Source organism: Myotis lucifugus, unplaced genomic scaffold (assembly GCF_000147115.1).
Source record: "Myotis lucifugus unplaced genomic scaffold, Myoluc2.0 scaffold_2, whole genome shotgun sequence".
Classification (NCBI taxonomy): domain Eukaryota; kingdom Metazoa; phylum Chordata; class Mammalia; order Chiroptera; family Vespertilionidae; genus Myotis; species Myotis lucifugus.
In genome coordinates, this window is record NW_005871050.1 from 1,334,258 (window position 1) to 1,359,073 (window position 24,816).

General features: G+C 38.7%; 1 protein-coding gene across 2 annotated transcripts in view; it reads left to right on the plus strand.

The window, feature by feature from the left end:
- Positions 1-24,816, plus strand: part of FGF13 (fibroblast growth factor 13) — a 584,335-nt gene that overhangs the window by 90,567 nt on the left and 468,952 nt on the right. The window lies entirely within an intron of this gene.

The following is a 24,816-nucleotide window of genomic DNA, read 5'->3' on the forward strand; positions in this document are numbered from 1 at the left end:
TAAGGGGTCAATGGGGGGAAAAAGAGGACATATGTAATATTTTCAACAATAAATATTTTTTTTTTAAAAAAAGAATGTAATCTCTGATTTCCCATTGCCTCTAGGACATTGTTTAAACTCCAAGTTTGGATGTTATTGTGGGAAAGTACCTGACAAGGAGTGAACACTTAGTGCTGGGATAAGAATTTTGAGGGAACTGTTCCTTACTCAGTATGGAGCCTTCTCACATTGATGAACTCTTTCTCACAATGATGGGCCCTTCCCACATCACTGCATCTTCCTGTGAACTCCCCCCTCCTTTCCATTATCCAGGGCCCTCCCATCTGTATTGCCCATGTGGCACTCAGCATGTGCTGCTGCACTTTGGGAGAAAGATGCTTCTCTATGTGTCTCATTTCCTTTGCTGATCTTGGAACCCTTTGAGGTCAGGGATCAAGTATGACTCGTAACAATGGTCACAAGTGTAATAATAATACCTATCATTTGTTGGAGGCATTGTTATGTGCCAGGCCCTCAGTTAGGTCTTTTCATTTCTTAACTAACAAGACTAGTCAGCAGGGTAGGTGCTTTTATTTCAATTTCACAAATGAGGAAATAGGTTCTGAGTGTCTAAATAACTTGTATTTGGTGACTCAGAAGGTAAATGATAGAGCTCAGGTCCATCTGACTCCAAATTTGTTCCTCCACAATGCTGTGGTGACAAGGACTCAATTTTCCCTTCCTGTCTCTCCTCTTCTTCCTCCTCCTTCGTCATTAGATATCATCACTCCCACTTGGCAGATGAGGAAATTAAGGTGCAGACAAGTTAGATGTCTCCTCCAGGGTCACATTCTTAGTGTATGATGACTCAGGGACTTTAAAATTAGAACTTCTATCTGTAAGCATATTTTTATTTTCCCTGACTGTACTATGGCATTAGTATGTGTTGGGGCCTCAGTGAGCTCTTTGATATTTGATAATTGTCATGTTATAAAACAGTAGGGAGGAGAAGATGCACATATATAAAATATAGGAACTATAAGATGCTCTATTATGACAAGGATTATAAATGCTATGGGAGGGGGACAATGGGGCGATAAGGACACATATGTAATACCTTAATCAATAAAGAAAAAAATTTTAGCCCTGACTGGTTTGGCTCAGTGAATAAAGCTTTGGCCTGCGGACTGAAGGGTCCCAGGTTCAATTCCGGTCAAGGGCATGTACCTTGGTTGCGGGCACATCCCCAGTAGGGGGTGTTCAGGAGGAAGCTGATCAATGTTTCTTTCTCATCGATGTTTCTAATTCTCTATCCCTCTCCTTTCCTCTCTAAAAATCAATAAAATATATTTTAAAATTTTTTTAAAAAAGAAGAAAAAATAAATGCTATGCAAATTTGAGAAAAGTTATGAGAGCTTCATAGATGAGGGAATCCTGATGCTAGACCTTGAAGGAGGAATGAGCTTAGTGAGGCAGATAGGAGAAAGTGAAAGAGACAAAAAGAGGGAGATAAAGAGATTAAAACCTTCCCATGGGGCCATTCTCCCAGTCCAATTTTCCACACTGACCCAAATTCTCTAATAGTCTTGACCTGTTCTAATTACTATTGGGACAGCTGTTAAGAAAGAAACAAATAGTTGCATCATATGGACATGAGCATGTGGTTTTGTATTAAACTTATATTTTTCAAAGGGACAGTCAAGGACATTATACATTTGGATGATGTCTATCAGAATTGCTTTAAGTTCTATTTTAAATAAACTCGTTTTGGTGAATATATCAACACAATTTTAATGACTTTAATTTGTGGGAGAGTTCACAAAAGGAGCCACCTATTCATTAAAGTGTGAATCTTGTGCAGATGTAGTTACAGCATGCTGTGGCTGCAAGTCAGCCCTCTCATAAGGCATTAGCCCTAAGCAAAGGCCATAGCCTATGTAGGTACTCCTCTTTCCTTGTTTGGTTCCATATTGTGAATATGGAAGCAAATAGCACAAGCCTAAACTCTTTCTTTTTTATTGTTGACAGTAATACAGATGTCTCCTCTTACTTCCCTGCTTTGCCCCTCTCCACCCAGCTCCCACCCTACCACAGGCCTATACCACATTATTGTCTGTGTCCATGGGCTAATGTATATATGCATATATGTTCTTTGGTTAATCTCTTCCAGTCTCCCCACCACCCTTTCAACCTCTCTCCCCTCAGAGATCTGTGAGTCTCTTCCAAGCCTAAACTCTTGAATCAATCCAAGTTCAGGATAACCCAATTTCTTAAGAAATCACAGTCCTATAGAATGCCTTGGCTGCATTTTCCCAGGAAGTCCTCCAAGAGACTACAAAAACTGAGAATAGCAAAGCCCATGTTCGATGCCTGGGTCTCTACCAAGGGAGCCTGGGTTGGGTTGGAAGCCTACCACTGCTTTAGGCTCTGCTTTGCATTTCTCTCAAAAGCCTTTCTCTTTCCTCAGAACAATTCACTTATAAATGCTACTTGAAATTCTAATGGTTTATCATTGTCTATACAATTAACTTGTTTTTTTAGAGTACTGTTTTCTTCTCATCTTCTGAAATTGTTCTGTAATAGTGTCCCAGAGTTGTTTTAGGAGGTGCATCTGGTGGTCTACTGAGATATTAAACCGATTTTTAAATCTGCATTTATTTTCATTTACTACAGTTTCAAAGTGAGTATATTGGGGCCTGAATGTATTTCTTTTTATTGCAAAATTATTGTATATTTATTCTGAAGATCTTATATTTCCTCAAATTCTATTTAGTTCTCTTGAGAGGCAAAGTAACACCCAATCTCCACTGAATATTTTTTCAAAAATTTTAAACTTGTTTCTCACTTAAAAATATGATATTGTGTTGGATTAAAAACCACAAATAATAGAATGATTTCAAAACAAATGCTGTAGTTGGAATATCAGTAAAATAAATCACACCTGTTGTTAGATATTTACAACAGACTATTCAATAGCTTTTGGCTTAAAGGTTGATTAAAAAGTACATTTATTGATTTCTAAGTAAACCACTCATCTCTGGAGGCATAGTGGACTATTGGCTTTTTGTCAGAATGGCTTTGAGGAGAATATGTCCTTTGGTTCTAATGCCAGCTTCTCAGTAGAGGTTAGAGTTGGTTCTCTGAGTCCAGTGCATTTATGGTTTAGCAGCAAAGTTTCCTCAGCATTGATAAATTGATCACTTTGAAGGTGCATGAGTCATGTTTGAGGATTGGTCAAACTCAGAGCACGTCGGCCTTACAAAAAATTGTTCCTTTACCAAAACTGGCACCAAGTTACTTGAAAGACACACGAAAGCTGGTATGAGATTAGCATGAACAGAGCTTAGGAGTATACCTACAAGAGAGTTTAAGAGGAAAATTAAATATTGATTGTACAAAATAATTTCAATCTCAAAAATAAAAATTATTTTAATCATCTGTTACCATAGCAGGACTAAAGGAGATGGATGTCACCCACTTCTTGTTATGAAAGAAAAAAGGGCATGGAGTCTGAATGAGAGGAACAGACTTGGAAAAAACCTCTTAGCTTCTTAAGAAGAGTAATCCTGAAGTGGTCCTCTTAAGTAAGGATGATAAATGTAAATTAATGGTTTAGACACCACTGATACTAATATAACATACATTAAATATAATTGATTATGGTATTTGATATAATTACATGTCATATAAAAATAGAATGCTCCTCTTGTTTGATCTTTTCAGTGTCTTATAAAGATGCTAGCTAAGCCATAGCAACTATTTTTCTTGGCGTGTGGTATTGTGGGAAAAGAGCAGAGGACAGACGGCAGTATATCCATTTCTTCCACTTGGGCCAAGGAATGTAGGTCATGTATAAAGTTAGCAATGCCCATTTCCCTTTTGCCATATGAGTGATCACATCCCTACATTGAGGATTTGTGTCTGAGATTTTTCTTTTCAAGAAAGTGAGGATTATCATGAAGTTTTTCACCTTTATTGGCTAGTGGATGAACCTATTGTTTGCAGGTGTTCATGCCTTTAAAAGGGAAAAAAAAAACCACTCTTCCTCTTCCTTGTATCACAGCTCTCCGAGAGGGCGCCTTAGCTGGGCCCTTGAAGTGCCAAGTTTCTACATGGTAGTCTGCCTTCCCTGAGTTGGCTATCTTTTAGGTCTTCTGATGAAATTCCTAGTGTTGTTTATTGTCAGTGCTGCTCAGAGTTTCCCACTCTCATTCTTATTTGCCTGTTATCATCCCTTGTCCCTGTTTCCTCTTTTCTTTTGTTGCTTCCTCTCTCTTCTTTCATTTCTCCATTTCTCTCACTTGTAGGTGCTAGCATATCCTGATTGAGGTAGTTGTTTGGTAGCTTTTCCCCACTTCCATAATCTCCTGCACGTGTGTCCTTAGTACATTGTCTATTGATCATAGTAAAGCTGTGTTTCAAGCTGAGGTCATCTACTCTGCAAACCCCTGCTCATACCCTGTCCCAATGAAGTTGTTTTGCCTCCCTGGTGGTTGTTGAGTCTCTCTCTCTCTCTCTCTGTATAGGCCCTCCTTACACTCAAGTCTGCCTCTCAGTTGCTGCCTTCAGGTTATTGTTCCAGGCTTTTTGGACTTAATTAATCTAGGAGTAAGTTGTCATTTTCATGACCAGAGTTGTCTTCTAACATAGCAGTTTTCACATATTTTTGGTTTATTTGTTTTGCTTTGTATTCTTCTAACAGTAAATCTTATACTCTCTGAAATCTTATGCCAAGTCCAATATTTCTAACAGGTCGAATTGGAGCTACTTTGCTTGAACTTTTGGTGGAATTCAGTGCTTGCTTTCTCTTGCTCCCACCTTAGGGGCCCAACGAGGGATTCATGAAGAGTACTATGGTTCTTCATAGCAGGGTTTGATATACACCAGAGATTGTCCCCTCTTTTAATTCATAGGTGGGGGCAGGGGAGAGGACATTGTACAGAAAAGGAGAGAAAGTTAAAGTATTGTACGACTAGGAGCCTAGTCATTGGTCCTGAATGAACCAAAGGCACAAACCTCAAGTCTACATTTGTATCAGTATTCTGACAGCTGTCAGCCCTTCTTGGGGCTTAGGTGTAGTAGAATCATTGTTCTTTTGAGACAGAAAAAAAAAAACCCCTAACACTATTCCCTTCAGGCAGAATCAGCCATACACAGCAATTTGGCAGGTTATTATGCCCTTGATGAAGATTAGTTAAATGAGTAAGATTTGTTCTTATCTTATAATGAGGTGGTTGTTTTCAACTGTTATTCCAAGAAGAGAGGTTAGGTCAGTCAGACCCAGCAAACAAATACTAACTTGATTCATCTGGCTATGTCATTCAAAGGTCAGGGCTAAGATGGGTGTGCTTGTAGGCACAGAGTTGCCAGAGGAAGCAAGGCAGGGAGCTAAGAGACCACCATGGTGGGGTGGGGAGAATAAAGAGAGCAGCTCCACTCTCTACTGTTAGGAGGTACAAAGTCAGGCTGTCAGGAAAGGGGCTCTGGCCCAAAGGTTGCTCATATTGGGGAGACCTCATTGACAGAGTGGTGAGGGGTAGTTCTATCCTCTTTTTAGACTCCTTTTAGTTCTGGATTGTATAGTGGGCTCCCTCTAACAACTCTCAGCTGGTTATCCTCACCATTATTTCCCTGTTTGAAGCCCTCCTCTTTCCAATCTAGACTATGAGGAAAGCACAGCAGTGATCTTTCTGCCTCCATACTTTCTGATTGTTTAGTTTTTATTTATTTATATTATTTATTTTATTTTTATTGAATTTATTGAGGTAACAGGGACAATAGTATGGTCATAGCCAGAGGGAAAGGAGGTTGGGGGGGAGTGATTGTTATTTAATGTTTATGGTGAAATATATATATGATATTAATGAAGACTAAAATTAATTATAATGAAAAAAATAAAATGAATCCCCATGGGTCCATCATGTAACCTGGGGAATAGAATAATACTACCTGTACTTTAGAAACCTGAATTTAACAACCTTGCTAAATTCTCTTAATAGAATTCTAATAATAAGATTTTTAAGCTCTATGTGGTCACTCATATCATCTGCAAATAATGACAGTCTTATTTCTTTCTGGTCCTTATGCTGACGTTTCCATTGCTTCACCTAACTGCACTGGTTAAAACCTGTTAGTGCAATGTTGAATCAAAGTGGTTAAAGTGGACATTCTTTTTTCTTCCTAATTTTAAATGGAATACTTATAATATTTCATTGCTGAGTTATGATGCTTCCAATTATTTTGTATGGATAGGTTTTATTAGATTGGAAAAATAACAACCCATATTAGCTAATAAATTTTATTGTGAATGGATGTAAATTTTTATCAAATGTATTTTCTGTATGTTTTGAGATGATAACACAGCATACTTTTTTCTTTGGTTCTCCTTTAGTCCTCTAAAGCATTGCAGTGTTTTGTACTCATATAATTTTTAATGGTAAAATAAACTTAAATTCTTGGAATTAACCGAACTTGGTCACAATTTATTTTCATTTTTATATTTTGCTAGATTTCAGTTGCTAATATTTTGTTCAGCATTTTTACATTTATGTTCACAAGTTATATTAGTATATATACCTTTCTCTATTATTCTTGTCTATTTTAAGTGCCCAGGTGAGTTTCATAATAAAATGAGTTAGGAAATATTCCTTTCTTCTTTTCTCCCAAAATGTTTGTATAAGATTGGAATTATCTGTTTCTTGAATGTTTAAAAATTTCTTTGGCCTTACACTTGTTTAATGGAATGTTTCAAATTTTTTGAAGTTTATATAGGACCATTGCATCAATTTAAAAATTATATTTTTTAACTAACTTGGATATTTCATCAAAATTTCCAAATTTATGGGCATAAAGTTGCTCATAGCATTATTTGACATTTAAATACTTTAATGCATCTTTAGTTATGCCCTGTTTAATTAATTCTTTTTTAATTAATTCTTAATAGCATTTATTTGTGCCTCTGCTTCCAGTACTACTCCCGTTTATTTCAAAGTTCACATAATCACCAAAATGGTGTTATTAAAACATGATACTAGTCATATAGTTATCTTTCATACTTACAAATCATAGGAGGACTTTCCTTCTTTTTTTAATTTTCATGGGTTATGCATATTAATTCATTGCTTAATCTCTTCCTTGTCTTCCCTCCACGCTTCCCTCTGAGATTCATGAGACTGTCCCATGCCTCTCTGTCTCTGGATCTATTTTCTTGACCAGTTTATTTTGTTCCATTAGATTATGAGTGAGATCATCTGATACTTGTCTTTCTCTGGCTTATTTTGCTTAGCATAATACCCTCCATGTCCCTCCATTTAAAAAAAATTTTTTTACCCATAACTTTGATTTTCAGCCACATTAGGGTTTTCTTGATCTGTCCTTGATGTCCCTTAGACAGTACCTTCATTTATGCCCTTCCTAACATTTTGACCATCTTTTCCTACATCTTCATTATTTGAAATACTTGTTTCTCAAGGCTCATCTCAAATTCTGTTTCATGAAACTTCATATATTTTATTCAAAACCAATAGGTATCTCGTTTTCCTGTGTTTCCATCACATAGTCCCCCAAACTTCTCCATAGCAAGTATGATGTTCTGTTTTGTATTTAATAAGTTGGTTACATGTCTGCAAAGTTCTGTAGGTTGTGACTCTCTTGAAGGCAAGACCCTGTCTTATTCTTGCCTGCATTCTAAGCACCTGGCAGCGGACAACTCAGAATCTGTGAAATTCAATTGAACTGAATTAAACTGAGTGGAACTGAACAGGCATTTATCTCTTGGCAAAGTGTAAAATTGAAAAAGTGAATTGTAGGTCACATGGTGCAATCTAGGGTAATGTGAAGATGTCTTTACCTCTAAAATTACTTTTTCATCAACTGGTTGAAGCCTTAAAGTCCACCACTTAAGTTTAATTCATTTTTATTAAAGCATTTTCTCCTTGTTAAAAATGCTATCTAATCCGGGGAAACATAGAAGACCTCATCAGTCATTGACACCCTACCAACCACAATTTTTCATGTTCCCTAACAAATGAGTGGTTTTGCTAGATTCTTTCCTGAGAGCAGATACAATTATGGGCATGGACAAGGAACATCTCAGCTAGAACAAGGATACAGACAGGGATAGCTAGATATACTCCCACTTGCTATCTTTATTTAGTATCTATTATATTGCAAGCATTGTGTTCATATATAATCTTCATAGCAACTCAAAGAGGTAGGTAGTGTTATTGTCTCCAGTTTCACAGATGAAAGAAACTGAGATTTAGGGAGGTTAAGCAACTTATTCAAGGCTACTCACCTAATAAATGGCAAAGCAGAGATTCAAAGTGAAGTCTGGTGGACTATATTCTTCTACAGTTCAGCTTAACTCTTCTTTATGACCTCATCTCAAAACCTCTGCTATTTATTGAGTTACTGTTAAGTGTGTATCTCTGCCTGGCTCCCACTATCTCACAGTCAGTTTTTAGGTATTTTAGTGGTCAAAAGTGATCTCTTGTTTGCTGACTGAGTCTGGAAACTGCTGGAATGAGTAAGAATGTGTACATCTGCTTGGGCTGCTTCCTGTCCCTATAACATCTCTCTTTACTCCCTGAGTGGGAGTTTCTGGGTTTCAGAAGGATCTGCTTTGTCATGTCATACTCACCTTATCTACAGGCTGTTCCTGAAATCTTAACATATAACATCTGGCTTTCGGAGACAAAAGCTTTCTTGATTAAAGGGGAGGAAGACAGCTGTTTCCAAGAAAGCTGGGAAAGAGCTCAGAGGGCCAACTGGAGATCGGGAGTGTTTGGGGACTATGTATATTTGGGGGCAATTGTGATTTACTGTTTATAGGCAGTCCTCTCACCCACTAATCCACAGAGCCACTTTAGGGCTGCCACATCAATAAATAGTCTTACAGGTTATCCTGTCCAAACCCAATCACTGTGTACATGAGAAACTGAAGGCAAGAGAAGGAGCAGTATATTACCCAGAGTTATATAGAGTGGTATTTAATGCCTGCATTAAGACCCAGGGCTTTTAGTGAAATGACCCGGATTGGGAAACTTTATTTGGTCCTCCATGCAGACTATCCTTTCTTATCAGTTATTTTTGCAAGGCAACATGCTCTTTATTTTCCTCTATGCTTTTAGTGCCTTGAAGACAGCACATTTTGTAATTGGTTTTGGACTCCCTACCATGACTCCCACATTGTTGGCTCTCAGTGGGGGATTGGTGGCTTGATTGAATTAGCCTTCTCTTTTTATGACCTTTATTCAATAGGATGTCTAGTCTCTGTGTATGGCAATGCCCTTGGCAAGGTGTAGTCCTCCACCAGATGCAACCCCTCTTACCTGGAGTGGCCCCTCAGTGCATTGGACCTCAGCACTTCCATACCCAGTCCCTCCATTAGTGTTAGTTCCTCATCCATTGGCCCCACTTTCTTAATGTCCATTTCATATTTTGTTTCTAACTCATGCAGGTATGTTATAAGTGGTCTTTCATTGCATACATATAGTCTTTGAAGTCTTTTTTTAACTTAACTTTCAGAGTTATATGGTAACTCTTTAGCACCATAAAGAAAAGTGTGTGATTATGTCTACCATGTCCATAAGATGCAGAATAATTTCATTATGAATCTTGATTTTCTGGGTCTTGCCACATTAAGAAAGGAAACCTCCCTTGAGATATTAGCCTAACTACAAACAAACAAACAGGCACTATAGAGGGCATGTATAAAAGACAACATTATTTCTGAATGGTTTATTATGCTGGCTACTTTTTCTGTTCATTGAAATTCCAATATGAAGCTGAGTGCTTCCCCTGGCATCCTCTACCAAGCAGAGTGACCTTGGTCAAGTCATTTCATCTTTCCCAGATTCACTCTCTTCATTTATTGAAAAATATTAAAATATTGGGAGGATCATATGAAGTAATGTCTGTCAAAGCACTTGGACATGGTGTATGCAGCTCCCTGTGCAGTAGCAGTATGATTGTTCATTATTGGAGGACTCAGAAAATAGTAAAATTCAGTTGTAGGAGATATTGGAAGAACAGAGACAATGTTGTGCTCTTGTACAAGTCTCTAAGCCAGTATCCTGAGTACTACCAAGCATGTGCATCTTGGCTCAGTGGACTTGAACCAATGATACCTTTGGAATTCTGAAGGAGTTCATTGGGATCACATCTTCTTTTAACATACAAAATAATAGCTTACCAACTACAGCAGGAATTCCAGAATCCTCTTCAATATTTTCACGAGTCCCCCTTCTCCCTGGCAGAGGTGAGAGCTTATCTTTTCCTGTTAGACAGCACCAGCTGTCAATTGCTTCTCCACTGTCCCCTGGCTCTCTTAGCAATAGCAGATGGTTGAAAAGTATACACAAGTGTATCTGAAGACAGCTGCCAAAAAAAAAGCTGTCTGAAATTTGTGAGCATATACTGGGCAGTAAGTTGGAATTCAGCAAGGGAAAACTCTGAAGGCAAATGGATGTGTAAACTGTGGTATGATTGTGACAAAATTATCCCCAGCCCACTAGAGCTATACCTCCAACCTGGTGTATTGTAAGGAGCTGACAGGCCTATTAATTTTACATCTCTTTTCATGGGGATGACTTTGCTGGTTTTGGTACATAGTTGTCCACAGGTGTTTGTAGCATGTCCCAATGCTCATTCCTGGAATATTTTATAAATTTTAGCCCTACTGATTACTTCAAGCTCTCTAGATTTCTTGTGATTGTTCCACTTTTAGTCTTGGTGATAGTTGTGAAACAGATTTTGTTATAGGAAGATTGGAGATGTATTTGGCTTTATTAAGGATTATTGACTTACCCTAAGATCAGTTGCTCATCTTTGGAAAGAAAACCAAATCCCCCAAATTAATTTTCAGCAGCTTTTGTCACTGAATGGTGGGAAGATTGTGAAAATTGCTCCGAGTAAGTCAAACTTATGCTTCTAGGAACATGGTAGATCTTTTTCTGCCCTATGCCTCCCAGCTACTTTTGAAGAGATTCAGTTGGTAAATACTGACATCTGAATGGACATACTTAATTGCCTGCCAAGTAGTTTATTTTGTTAGCTTTGATCCTGGGAGGTAGGTTGCTTGAGGAATGCTATAGCAAAAAATCCCAGCTAGAACTGATCACCTAGGAAAAAAGTGATCGCAGACAATTAAGGACTGCTATCTGGAACTGACTGGCTTCTGTCTGTACATACCACCCCCAAACTCCTCTCTGAAAAAGGCAGTTAGTGAAATATTTTGGTCAAGGCATAAGATTTACAATTTGAAGATGTAAAACGGTGCTCAATTATGCCAGAGTTTGGCGAAACATAGCCGAGAGTAGAGGGACTGAATATTCAGAAGTGGTGTAGTCATGTCCCTTCAGGGAATGAGAATCTAGCAGTAAGGTGTGTATGACCTGTGACTAATTACTGCTGCAGATCACTTAAATGCCACTCAGCAATTAAGTATGGATCTAGTGGAAGAGAAGAAAAAGTACACGAAGCAGCCACCTGTTTACCCTTCCCAAGCCACTGCCCTATTTCAGGAAGGCTGTCCTTACCTCTTGTCTCTGCTGGTGCAACAAACATCCTCCTACCTGTTCTCCACTTTCCTGAATCTCTACTCTCTGGCCTCTTTTCTCTACAGCATTTACTGCAATGCAGTGCCAGGCATATCCTTCCAAGATCCAGTCCTAACCGACTTCGCCTTGTACTCAGACTTCAACAGCTTAGGAACAGTCTATCCTCCTCAGCTTTCTGTCCATGGGCTTCCATACCAACTCAACAGCCCTCTGGTCTCCTTTACCTGTATTCATTTCCAGCCAAACTGTACCCCTCTGAATAGACCCTGAATTTTTATGCCTCTGCTATAGCTGTTGACTTAAATGTATTTCTCTTTCTCACAATTTTACCTGTCATTTGTCAATATCATCTACTTTACTAAGCTTTTCTTGACTCCCTGTCTCCAACTGGAAAGAATTTTTCTTCCTCTGAACTCACATAGTCTGGCCATTGAATTTCCTTCTTGGCTTGAATTCATGTTGTTTGTGAATTATCTGTCTCCCTCAGTGGACAGTGAGTTCTTGGTCAGGGCCTGTTCTGGATTCATTGTCACACAGTGTCCTAATAATCCTTTGTTAATGTTGGGGTGTCCCCACATGCCGCTCTGAAAGGCTTGCAAAACCCTGAGATTCTGTGTGAGGTGATGAAAACACATTACCACCCTTCTCAGGACTTCAGGTTTCTGCTCTACCAATCAGGGGGATTGATCAAGGTCCTGGCTAGCTCAACTATTCTATGACTCAACTTTACAAGAAATGTTTGTGTAGCTGGGTGTTCTAATTAGGGCTCAAATGGTTGCCTTTGCAGCAAGGTTTTGTACTACCTTTTGATATCATTGAATAAAGATGGAGACCAAGGGATGGCCTCTGCTTGCTTTTTTTTTGCCTTCTGGGTCTCCAAATCTCCCAATATTTCTAGTGCCTTTCTGATTTGTGACTCTGGAAACCAAGGCAGTATTATTATAAAGTCATGAAGAACCTGCATAACACAGTTGTAATGCAAATTTAACATTGGGTACAATGCCTACTACATAGTAAGCATACAATGAAGCTTTGCTGATTTCATTATCATTATTAATAGTCATTTTCCAATAAGACAGACCTGGGTGCAGATTTTGGCTTTGTCATTTAGCAGTAATGTAGCCACTTCCCTGATCTATAGGAACCTCTACTCAGGTGGGGACTTATCATGCAGATGCATTGTTAGTCTTAAGTAAATTATTTCATGTTAAACTGCCTAACATGGTTATGGTGCTTGAAGAATATATGTCATACCTCAAAAATATAGTTATTGTTATGATGATGATGATGACCAACATTATAGCATAGGAGCTTAATACATTCATCCAAAAGGCAACATAAAGGGCTTCACTGGTGTGATGTGGGTAAATCTCTGTAGGGTGGGATCCAGATTCAATTCAGTCCATTGTCTCCAAATGTATCCAAACTCCTCAGAATGCCAGAGGTTCCGAGCATGTTTTTAAAACCTGCCATTCTGAATGACTCCAAATGGCTGAATGGAGGGGTTGAAAAACTCCAAATCAGTGACATATGACTTAACAAAATGCCCAGAAGATCTTTGCTGCCTCTGTCATCTCAATGCTTCTTTGATTCCAAATAGATCAGTGGCAACTGCACAGTGCAACTATGGAGAGACACATTCAAGAAGCATTTGATAATGGGCCTCCTAGGAAATTAATCTGTACAAAGTACTGGTAAGGTATAATTTTCTTGGCCATGGATGAAAATATTTTTTTTTTGCCCTTCAAATAATCTATCTGGGTTATGGAGTCAGGGCAGTGTGAGAGGTGCAGACAAAGAAACTGCTGTGCTAATGACAGTGTTTGTGAAACTCAAATGAAACCTAGATCTTCAGCTTTCCCAGGGATAAAGTGGTAGGGCCAAGTAGGTGTGGAACATTACTGAGTTACTCCACAACCCATCACCTACTTATCTCACTGAAATAACTGTAGTAAACAAGGATGAGTTTGTTACATTATACTTTCAAAACGCAAGGTAAAAATACAAGTATATCAAAGGATTTTAGGATGTACAAAGCAAATTCTAGAAAGTGACACGAGGCAGAGAATTTGATCAAACAATAAATATCTATAATAATAAAAGTGTAATATGCTAGTTAGACTGGATAGCTGAACCACCTTCTGGACGTCATTCCGAATGTCCTTCCGGATGACCTTCTGGAGGAAGCCGAAGCAGCAGGGGCCGCAGTGGGCAGGGGCTGAGGCAGAGGTGGTTATGTGTGGTCAGGCAGGCAGGCAGAGTGGTTAGGGGTGATCAGGCAGGCGGGTAGGCAAGGGGTTAGGAGCCAGCGGTCCCAGATTGCGAGAGGGATGTCCAACTATGGGATCGGGCCTAAACCAGCAGTCGGACATCCCCAAAGGGTTCCCAGATTGTGAAAGGGTGCAGGCCGGGCTAAGCTCCCCCCATGCATGAATTTTGTGCACCGGGCCTCTAGCAAGTTTTATAATGTCTAATCACTATGGTGTTCACCTGAAACTAGTGTACTATTGTATGCCAACTGTAATTGAAAACATTTTAAATCCTTTTACAAAAATAAAAACAAAAACAAAGAAACAGGATATTATGAAAAGTAAAAAGAGCTCTTGGAAAATAAAAATGATAGTCAATATTAAAAAGTTAATAATTTGGAAGTAAAAGGCAAAATGATGAAAAATAATAGGGATCAAATAAGGATAAAAGACTAGGGAATAGATTGAATTCAATGTCCAAATAAGAATACATGGAAGGAGAAAATTATGAAGAAATAATCTATAATAATAAAAGCATAATATGCTAATTAGACCAGACAGCTGAACAACTTTCTGGATGTCCTTCCAGACAAACTTGCGGACGAAGCTGGGACTGTGAGGGCCAAGGCAAGCCACTGCGGCTACAAAGGCCGAGGCAAGTCACCATGGCTGAGAGGGCCAAATCCCTCTCATGAATTTCATGCATCGGGCCTCTCTCTAGTTTAAAAATAAGATTAAAGAGGACCAAAAAATTAAATGAAGAAAAGAATAGCAGTGGATTATTGTGGAAAGAACATGGGACCATGGACACTTGAATTTTAAATTTGATTTTGTAAATTACTGTGTTCAAGTCTTCTCTAACATCAGCTACCTATTCTGTAAAAGGAGGTGGCTGAGCTGTCTTTCAGTTCTAACACCCTATGACTATGATAATGGTGGTTAATAATATATATCTCCCTGAAACAAAGGGAAAAGGCTTCTTTTAAAATTTTGATCTAGATGTGCAGGGTATTTACATGTTGGACACACAAAACTAAAGAGGCAAAATTTCCACCTCTGTAATGAAGTTACTTGCACTTGGTGTTCATAGCTTAATTATTATTTTTATTTTATGGAGGTGAAATTCATACAACATACAATTTAACCATTTTAAAAATGTACAAATAGTGCATTTACAATATTCAGAGTTGTGCAATCATCAGCTCTATCTATTTCTAAAACATTTTCATCAAGCGAAAAGGAAAACCCATATTCATTAAGCAGTCACTCTGTATTCCCCTCTCCCCAACAGGATGGCATAATTCCTGCAGCAGGGAAAGCAAGAAATATCCCTGCCTTTGTCTCTCTGACAGTAGATTTAGAGGGCAGCAGGTAGGTGTCTGTGTGCTTCCTGGGAGGCTCAGGACTTCCAGAAACCAGCATATCAACCTTGGAAATCAAGTTTCGACTATTTTGAGAGATTTAGAGACTTATAGTTAGAGACCTTATTTGCCATTATTTTGTTCATTTGTTTTGAACAAAAAATACAAGTTCGTTATTTTAAAAAAATCATTAAGAAAACAAAAGTTTAGCTAAATACAAATAAAAAGTGAAATTCACCACAATTTCTATCATGCAGAAATAATTACCTTTTAGTGTAAAGTCGTTGAAAATTTATCTGTACATTTTAACATATATACTATATATTTGAAAAGTGAGATCATATGATACGCTCTCTATTATTTTATTTCCAAGGTAAAATAGGTTTGTTAAAAAAATTCATACCAGATAGATTTATAATATATAAAATAAAACACCTATTTCTTAACCTTTCTTTTTTCCATTCAACAGTAATAGTTTGGCCATCTTTTTCTGTCAACAAATATACTTTCAGAGCATCATTTTAATTGTTGCCTAGTAGTCTATTTATGTATATATTACAATTTTCTCAGCTAGGCTCTGTTTTTGGACATTTAGGTGGTTTTCAGTTTTCAGCTATTATAATGATGCTGCAGCCTGTGTCTAAATCTCTGCTTACACCTGTGATTAATTCCTTTAGATAAATGTGAATACTTGCTTTTTGCTCACTTAGTGATGAGGATGAGGATGCAATGTAATGAAAATGAGGCAAAATTTTATTTGCTTAAATTGGAATCAGGTATTTTCAGACACACTTTGGGTGGCTCTTTTTCTTTTATGCAACATACCCATAGACATTATTTCATTTAATACTACCAATGGCAAGTAACTAATATTTTTGTACACATATGTACCAGACACTGTGCTATGAACTATAGACAAAGATATCTTACTCGTTCTCATTTGTTATATTTTATCATCACCATTTTAGAGATGGTGAGAATCAGGAAGCTGAGTGATTATGCAAATCGTCTAAAGTGTGGTAAGTAGTAGAGCCAAAATTTTACTTGGCCTTTTGAATTCTTAGTATTCTTTCTGGTATACCATGGGCCTCTTTGAAATATAAGGTATTGCAAGGATATATGTGAACAAGTGATTTAGAGTCCATACCCAATTAACTTGAAAAGATTTAAAAATAAGGAAATACATTCACAGATCGTGTTTCCTCCTTTCCTAGTCCAGGCTCTCTTCATCTGGTGATACCTGCCTCTGGTTGATTTCATGATATGGTCCATAAGAACTGTAAGTGTGGTACCTTCCATTCTGGATCACTTCCCAAATTAAGACTACAGTGGCCATGCCCAAGGGGTCAGATATGATTTATGGAAGTTCAGAAGAGGTCAGGAACAAAGATTAGGAGAGGTCTTATTTACATTAAGAGCCACTGTGAAATAGGTTCTGGGGCCAAGTGCTCAAAAGAATTCATCATTAAAGAGCCAAAAAATTATTCAAGGATAAATTGGCTGAACTTCATTGGACTGTTTCATTCTGTGCTGAGGAACAAATTGTAGTTTGTGCTGTTAATTTCTCAGGAAAAAGAAGCTTTAAAATGAGACCTATACATGAGTAGGTCTCAAGGAGCATGTATTCTTGGGAAGAAAGATGGGGGCTATGGGAAGGCAGCTAAGGCTCCATTAGGGGTCAAAAATAATTTTGGCACTGGGAGTCTCTGCCTGTTTTCAAGGACATCTGCTAAAGCTCCAAACTGTGTCCTGGTTGGCCTAAGTGTTTGCTAACACCACTGACCCAGATCAGCAAACTAGTAACTGCAAAGGTTATGTATTTACAGACATCGGAGCTGTGAGGGTCCTTGGAGATCACTTAAGATGCTAACTTCCTGCATTGACTTATGAGGCCCAAACAAAGAACAAGACTTGTCCATGATGCCGAAACTGTTGACTTCCAGTGACAGAGTTCAGTAGTCACATTTGCAATCTTCAGTACGTTATATTCAACGTAGACATATAGAACTAAATTATTTCTCTTCCTTCTTCTTTTCTCCCTCCTCCACCTCTTCAACCTTTTTTTCCTCTCACATCCCCCATTTTCCTTTCTCTTCTTTCATTTTAACCTTCTCCATTTTCATATTCTTAACAACGGCTTTGGTGTATTTATCATGCCTGTGATCTAATAACAAGCCCCTCTACATTCATTGCTTCATTTGGTTCTTCATCCATCTTGGCCACAGTGCTCAGAAACTGAGGGCAAGCTAGAGGTCCCTCCCCATTCAAACTGGCTGGCATTCTGAGCATTGTGCAGATAATATATACAAGCCATGCACTTCCTCCCTCAAATATTTTCTGTAGGTGTTCAAGGGTTAGACTTTCCCTGGCACAGCCTCAGGCTCAGTGGCAAGGAAGGGAGGAAGTAAAAAAGCTTTCCTGTCATTGGATCTGGATCATAAATAGAATGTTGCTTTGTAAGCATACTTCCCATACTCCCTGGCTGGCCCTACACTGTGGTAGGGCCTCATTCATGGGCACTTTTTAGTCAAGACCATGTTCTATGCAGGATTCACACTCACATGGATGCCCAAGGTATGCATACCTGAAGAACATCACTTTTTAATAACCTAGACTCCTGAGACATTAGATTTCTATTGAAAAGCTGAGAGATGCAGGAAGAGAAGGAGATAACTATAAGTGTGCAAAAAGGGAATTTCACTGTGAGAAATCGGATTTTTCTTTCCTTCTCTCATTTTTGGTTAATTACACAGATATTTACTGAGTACCTAATAAGTGCCAGGTGTCATTTTTTGCTGCCGGATACATTATCCTCAAGGATTTTATATTCTAACTAGAGAAGCCCATTGTATGAAGATTCGTGCAATAGGCCTTCCTTCCCCTGGCTGCTGGCACCGGTTTTCCTCTGGCACCCGGGACCCAGGCCTTTGGTCCAGCCACAGCAGAGAAGCCAAGCCTTGAGGCTAGGCTTCTCCCCTCTGGCTGCAGCGAGGCTTGGCTTCTCCCCTCCAGCCACAGCGAGGCTTGGCTTCTCTGCTGTGGCCGCAGCGAGGCTTGGCTTCTCCACTGCAACTGCAGCAGAGAAGCCAAGCCTCTTCAGTCTTCAGTCTTCAGTCTTCAGTCTTCAGTCTGGCCGGAGCCTTCAGTTTCGCTCCATGCCTACGTATGCAAATTAACTGCCATCTTTGTTGGGTTCATTTGCACAGTCACTCTTATTGGCTGGTGGGTGTAGCGGAGTGACACCAATTTGCATGTTTCTCTTTTATTAGTGTAGATGGGGAGTTAGACAATAAACAAATAGACCTATATTATAGTATCAGGTAATTGCTATAATGTCATAATACTATACAGAAAAACAGGTGTATTAGTTTTCTATTAGTGGTGGAGGGTTGCCCTTAGGAGATGGGGGATGCTTCCTCCACAGTTAACAAAGAGGAGGCAGATTCTATGGGTACAGATGCTGTTGTAAATGTGGTTGTGGGAAGATGTGAAATTTCTCCTAGTTGCATCTTTTTTTCCCCTCACTGAAATCAGAAGCTAAGTCATCAATGGAGAGTGAGGAGGAAGAAAGGAGAGTTAGAGGTATGAGAAGAGAGGAAACAATTTGAAATAATCTCAAGGAGAGCAGAAAAATGAATGGGTTGGGGGAAGAGAGCAGAATGGCAGACAGCACCTAAGGCCCACACTTGAGGTTTGAATCATCAGTTTAAAAGAAAACAGACAACATGGTTGTGTGTTTTCCCAACCATTTTTAAGCTGCTTATGAGCAGGCATGGAGTCATTAAAGAGTTGGACTAACTCATGTTGGGGTTTTGTTAAGGGTTCATGATAGAGAGAGAAAGAGGGAATTTAAGGTGTATACCTCTTCTTGGATTTTTCCCTCAGCCTCCTTAATGTTTCCACATTACTTTTGTGTATCTGCTCTCATTTTGTAAGTTGACAGGTAACACTTCTATACAAGTAGGAAATATGTCCTCTCTAGCTACAGGTAGATGTGGGGGAGAGTATGAGAATAGCATAGCTCCCGAAGAAGTACATGACTGTAAGCAAGAGAGATTGGCATTGAGTTTGTAGAATATTTACTTTTAAGAAAGTTCAGAACAGGTAGTTTGAGAGGAAAAACTTGCTATGATTCTTCTTTTCATGATCTCTGTGAAATTGTTGACGGTATTACAGATGTTCTCCAATTTCTCCCACCTTTTGAGTTAGTAGTGTTTCAATTTTGGTCATTTGTGAATAATGTCAACTAACATTTATTGAGTAATTGCTGTGATGAAAGCATTTCACTGAGTGTTTTAGATGTATTGAGAGACATTTAAGCCTCATAACAGTCATAGGAATTAAGTACCATTTCCCATATCTTGAGATGAGATTAGGTGATTTGTTCAGAATGACATAGCTAGCAAGCTTCTGAGCTAGGGTTTGAACCCAGAAACTTGTGATTACATAATACATACCCTTAACCAGTCATGCACTGTTCTTCAGTGCCTAAGAATTTTCATGTTAAAGTCTGTGTACCCATCTATTTTTCTCTCCATTCACTGTAACTCTCCCAATGCCCACTCTGTTGTAAGTAATTGTGTTAGTTTCTGGGTTGGGTTGGGTTGGATTGGGTGAGGGTGTGGGTGGCTATCATCCCCAGATCCTTCATTCTTTTTGTGCTAAGTTATGGATTCTCAAAAAAGCTAAAGGAGGAGTGGCCTTTCTCCTGGGAAACTTGCTCTGAAAACTTGAATTCTAGGTTCATATTATATATTCTGATGATTAAGCCTGTGAGACACTACCTCTGCTTCCTTCATCTCTGAGACCTTGTCATCATATCTTCTGATTTTGCTGGTTCTGTAGGTATTAAGTTTCCATCTTGTTCTCCATGCTGTCATCCTTCCCCTGTCCCCTTTTCTGAGCTCTTAACTCTTATAGGAGAGTCTGAGACCTGCTCCGGGCTCCCTCCTACCAGGTTTGGCATGAAAAATTGCCTTCCTATTATACTTAATGCTGGAATATAAAATAGAATATGCTTTCTGTTCACATACTGCTACCATATTTTATAACCATCTAGATCTGAGAAGCCTTTATCATCAACATAAAACCCATAGAAGCAATGCATGCTGGGAACCGGTGTTCCATATCAGAGCTGATCACCATGGATGGGTGAATTCTGTAGATTGCATCTGTATTAACCAGCAAATTAGCTATGCTTGACTTCAGCTACTATATTTTTCCTGTTGCTCTACCCTTCTATGAAATGTATTTGGTAACGTCACAGAAGAAATACATAAGATTGATTAGAGTTGGCACAATCTGTGTATACTTCTGCAGTTATTATTTAGTAGCTGCTTTGAAAGACTCAACAAATACTTTAGCCACCTTTGTTCCTCTATAAAATTTCATTCAAATTTTAGTGGGTATATTTATGTGTAAATTGGATCACCTTCCAATGATAGCTCCTTATTGTTACCGTTTTGATGTTCTGTTTACCTGAGCAGATTGATTTGCCATTATGAAGAAAAAAAACCACGTTTGAACTAAAAAAGTTCTCTGAACTTTGTTCACTAATCTTATAAAAGAAAATAGAGCAGAACATGTAAACAGAAACCTGCAAATTAAATTTACTTTTCCAATTCAAATGTATTTGACCTGCGTTCGTTATGAAACTAGGGCAGTAGTTGCTTCTTTATTCTGTAATAACATTAAGGTTTAGACTATTTTACAAAGTCTTTAAAATTCAGTGGGGGAAAGAATCAGCAATGTTAACTGCTAATGACATGTACTCTTTGATATTAAGTTAGTATACTTCAGAAATTGTCATTGTCCCTATAGTCAATTCTATCTATCAGGCCTGGTGAGCAACATGCAATGATGCCATTTCTGGAAACAGCCAGGCCAATCCTACTATGTGGTGACAGTTTGTTTAGGGCAAACCAATCATGGCAGAAGTGTTGCAAAAGATGATTGGCGACCATGCATAGGGTCACTTTCTGCTGCTTGACTCACTGGGATTGGTTATTTCTCACATCTCTATTTAGATTTTGAACTAGACTAATGGCCTGAGCTGTTTGCTTCCTTTCTTTATATCTCTCTCATGTGTTTTTAATCATTCCCGATTTTACTGTCTCTTAAGTAGGCATATGAATCAGAACCACCATGGAAACTAAAAAAAAAAAGTAAGAAGAAAAGAAATACACAAACTTAAGACCTAGAGATTTCAAATAGCTCAAGAAAAATGGAAGATAGTAGGAAAGAGAAGGTCACCTGGACTTTACTCTGAATCCTGATTTCATCACTTGCTAGTCATGTGGCCTTGGGCAAATCGTTTACCTTCTCCAAATGTCCCCATTTTCTTCATTTTCAAATGTATGAAATGTTAGCACTACATTTATACAGTTGTCATAATGGACAGTGGACAGTACATAGGCAAAAATATACATTATAACCTGATGAACAAGAAGATAGATACAGAGGCAGAGAAGCATGGAACAGACTGTCAAATTACAGTGGGAAGGCTGGGGAGTGTTGGCGGGGGAGGTAAGAGATCAACCAAAGGACTTGTATGCATGCATATAAGCATAACCAATGGACACAAGATACTGGGGGTGGGGTGGGGTGAGGGCATGTGCTGGGGGGTAGAGAAGGCCGGGGGAAGGTCAATGGGAGGAAAAAAGAGACATATGTACTACTATCTGTAATACTTTAAACAATAAAATTAAATACATATATATTTAATATTTGAGAGCTTACTATTATTAACTCTTAAGTGGTGATAATGCTTCTGCATTTTAAGAAGTGTACAGGGTATCTGGAGAATCACTACTCCTGAAAAACAGCTTCCTCCAAACTGTTCTCAGCAGCTGGTTCAGGTTCCATGCCATGATGCTACTTCATGAATGTATTTATATATTGGGCGTTTATGCTGTGCCAGACACTGTGCAAGATATTGGGGATACGAGACCATAACACATGATCCCTACCCCTAAGAACTGAGTCACCTAATACTTCATTGCTATTTGTGATGAAGTGGCACAATATTTCCAAATACAATATAACAAAAATTCCTTGTGGCATTCAAAGTTAGGTTTTATTTCTAATAAACCTAAGCTACTCTGAACATAATTGTTTTATAAACTAATCTATAACAAATGTTCCATTAGTAATCTTTATTTTAATTATTTTCCAGTGGTTTTTTAGAAAGAGGTACATTTTAAGGCTCAATTAGCATTTATTGAGAACTACCATATACCAAGCATTTTTACTGATGCTCTCTTTTTCCATTCTCATGGCAATCTGTGAAGTTGTCTCCATGACAGTTTATGGGGAACTGAAGGCTCTGAGAAGTTATTAGCTTACTCAAAATCATATGTCTAGTAAACGGCAAAGGCAGGATTTTAATCCAAATCTGATTAAGTCACATTTTCTGCCCATCTTTCCTCCATGTATGTAGGAGGTAAAGATGGGAGCTAATTACTGAGCAATGTTTAAAGGCCACCTTGCCTAATATTTTTAAAGTAGGCTAAGTAGATGACTGAGATAAATGCATATAAGTGCTCAAGAAATATTAACTGTATTGGTGTTAGAAATCACCTTTTTTGTATTTTATTATCTATACTAATAAAAGTATAATATGCTAATTAGACCGGATGTCCTTTTGGACAAAGCTACAGTGGCAGGGGCCGAGGCAGAGGCGGTTAGGGGCGATCAGGCCGGCAGGGGAGAGCAGTTAGGAGCAATCAGGCTGGCAGGCAGAGGCGGTTAGGGGCAATCAGGTAGGCAGGCAGGTGAGCAGTTAGGAGCCAGTGGTGCTGGATTGCTAGAGGAATGCCCAACTGCCGGTTTAGGGATCGGGCCTAATCCAGCAGTTGGACATCCCCTGAGGGGTCCCGGATTGGAGAGGGTGCAGGCTGGCCTGAGGGACCACCCCATGCACAAATTTCATGCACCAGGCCTCTAGTATTTTAACATTTGATTACAAATATCACCCTTTTCCCCTCAATTGCCCCCCTCCACCCAGTTCCCATCCTGCACCAGGCCTTCACCACCTTGTTGTCTGTATCCATAAGTAATGTATATATGCATATAAGGACTTTGGTTACTTTCTCCCTACCCCCCCTTCCCTCTGAGATTCATCAATCTGTACCATGTTTCCATGCCTGATTCTATTTTATTTATTAGTTTATTTTGTTCATTAGATTCCTTGTTCATTTATGTTGATTTTTAAATTCAATTGCTGATAGATATGTATTTATTGTAATTTTATTGTTCACATTTTCCTCCTCTGCTTCCTCCTCCTCCCCTTTCTTCTCTTCTTTCTCCTCCTCTTCCTCCTCCTCCTCCTCCTCCTCCTCATCTTCTTCTTCTTCTTCTTCCTCCTCCTCCTCCTCCTCCTCCTCCTCCTCCTCCTCCTCCTCCTCCTCCTCCTCTTCTTCTTCTTCTTCTTCTTCTTCTTCTTCTTCTTCTTCTTCTTCTTCTTCTTCTTCTTCTTCTTCTTCTTCTTCTTCTTCTTCTTCTTCTTCTTCTTCTTCTTCTTCTTCTTCTTCTTCTTCTTCTTCTTCTTCTCCCTCTTAAAGAATATGCTTCAACATTTCATGTAATACTGGTTTGGTGGTGATGAGCTCCTGTAGCTTTTTCTCATTTCTGAAGTGCTTGATCTGACCTTCAATTCTAAATTATAGCTTTGCTGGGTACAGTAATCTTGGTTACAGGTCCTTGCTATTCATCATTTTGAATATTTCTTGCCACTCTCTTCTGGACTGCAAAGTTTCTGTTGAGAAATCATCTAACAGTCTTATGGGCGCTCCCTTGTAGTAACTAATGGCTTTTCTCTTGCTGCTTTTATGTTCTCTCTTTGTCTTTAACCCTTGGCATTTTAATTATGATGTGTCTTGGTGTGCGCCTTTTAGGGTTTCTCTTGTTTGGGACTCTCTGTGTTTCCTGGACTTATAAGTCTATTTCTTTTACCAGGTAGGGGAAGTTTTCTGTCATTATTTCTTCAAATAGGTTTTCAATATCTTGCTCTCTCTTCTTCTGCTACCCCCATAATGTGAATGTTGGTACACTGAAAGTTGTCCCAAAGGCTCCTTACACTATCTTCATATTTTTAAATTATTTTTGCTTTTTGCTCTTCTGATCGGATGTTGTTTGCTTCCTCATATTCCAAATAATTAATTTGATTCTCAGGAATCCTCTACTCTACTATTGTATCCCTGTAAATTATTATTTATTTCAGTCAGTGGATGCTTAACTTCTGACTGGTCCTTTTTCATGTCTTTGCAATTTTCACTAAGATCCTTGAAAGTCTCACTAAGTCCCTTGAAGCTCTCATTAAGATCATTGAGAAATCTTATAACCATTGTTTGGAACTCTGTATCAATTTCTTTCATTTGTGACATGTTTCTTATGTCTCTGCATTTTGGCTGCTTCCCTGTGTTTGTTTCTATGTATTAGGTAGAGCTGCTATGTCTCCTGAAATTTGGTAGAGTGGCCTTATGTAGGAAGTGTCCTGCAGGACCCAGTGGCTCAGGCTCCTTAGAAACTTGAGCTGGGTCCTCTAGGTGCACCCCTGTTAGAGCTGTAAGCACAGCATTTGAACCTTGATTGTTATTACTATTACTGGAAGGAATTGACCACCAGGCCAATTGGCTGTGATAATCAGCTGTGACTACAGTGGAAGAG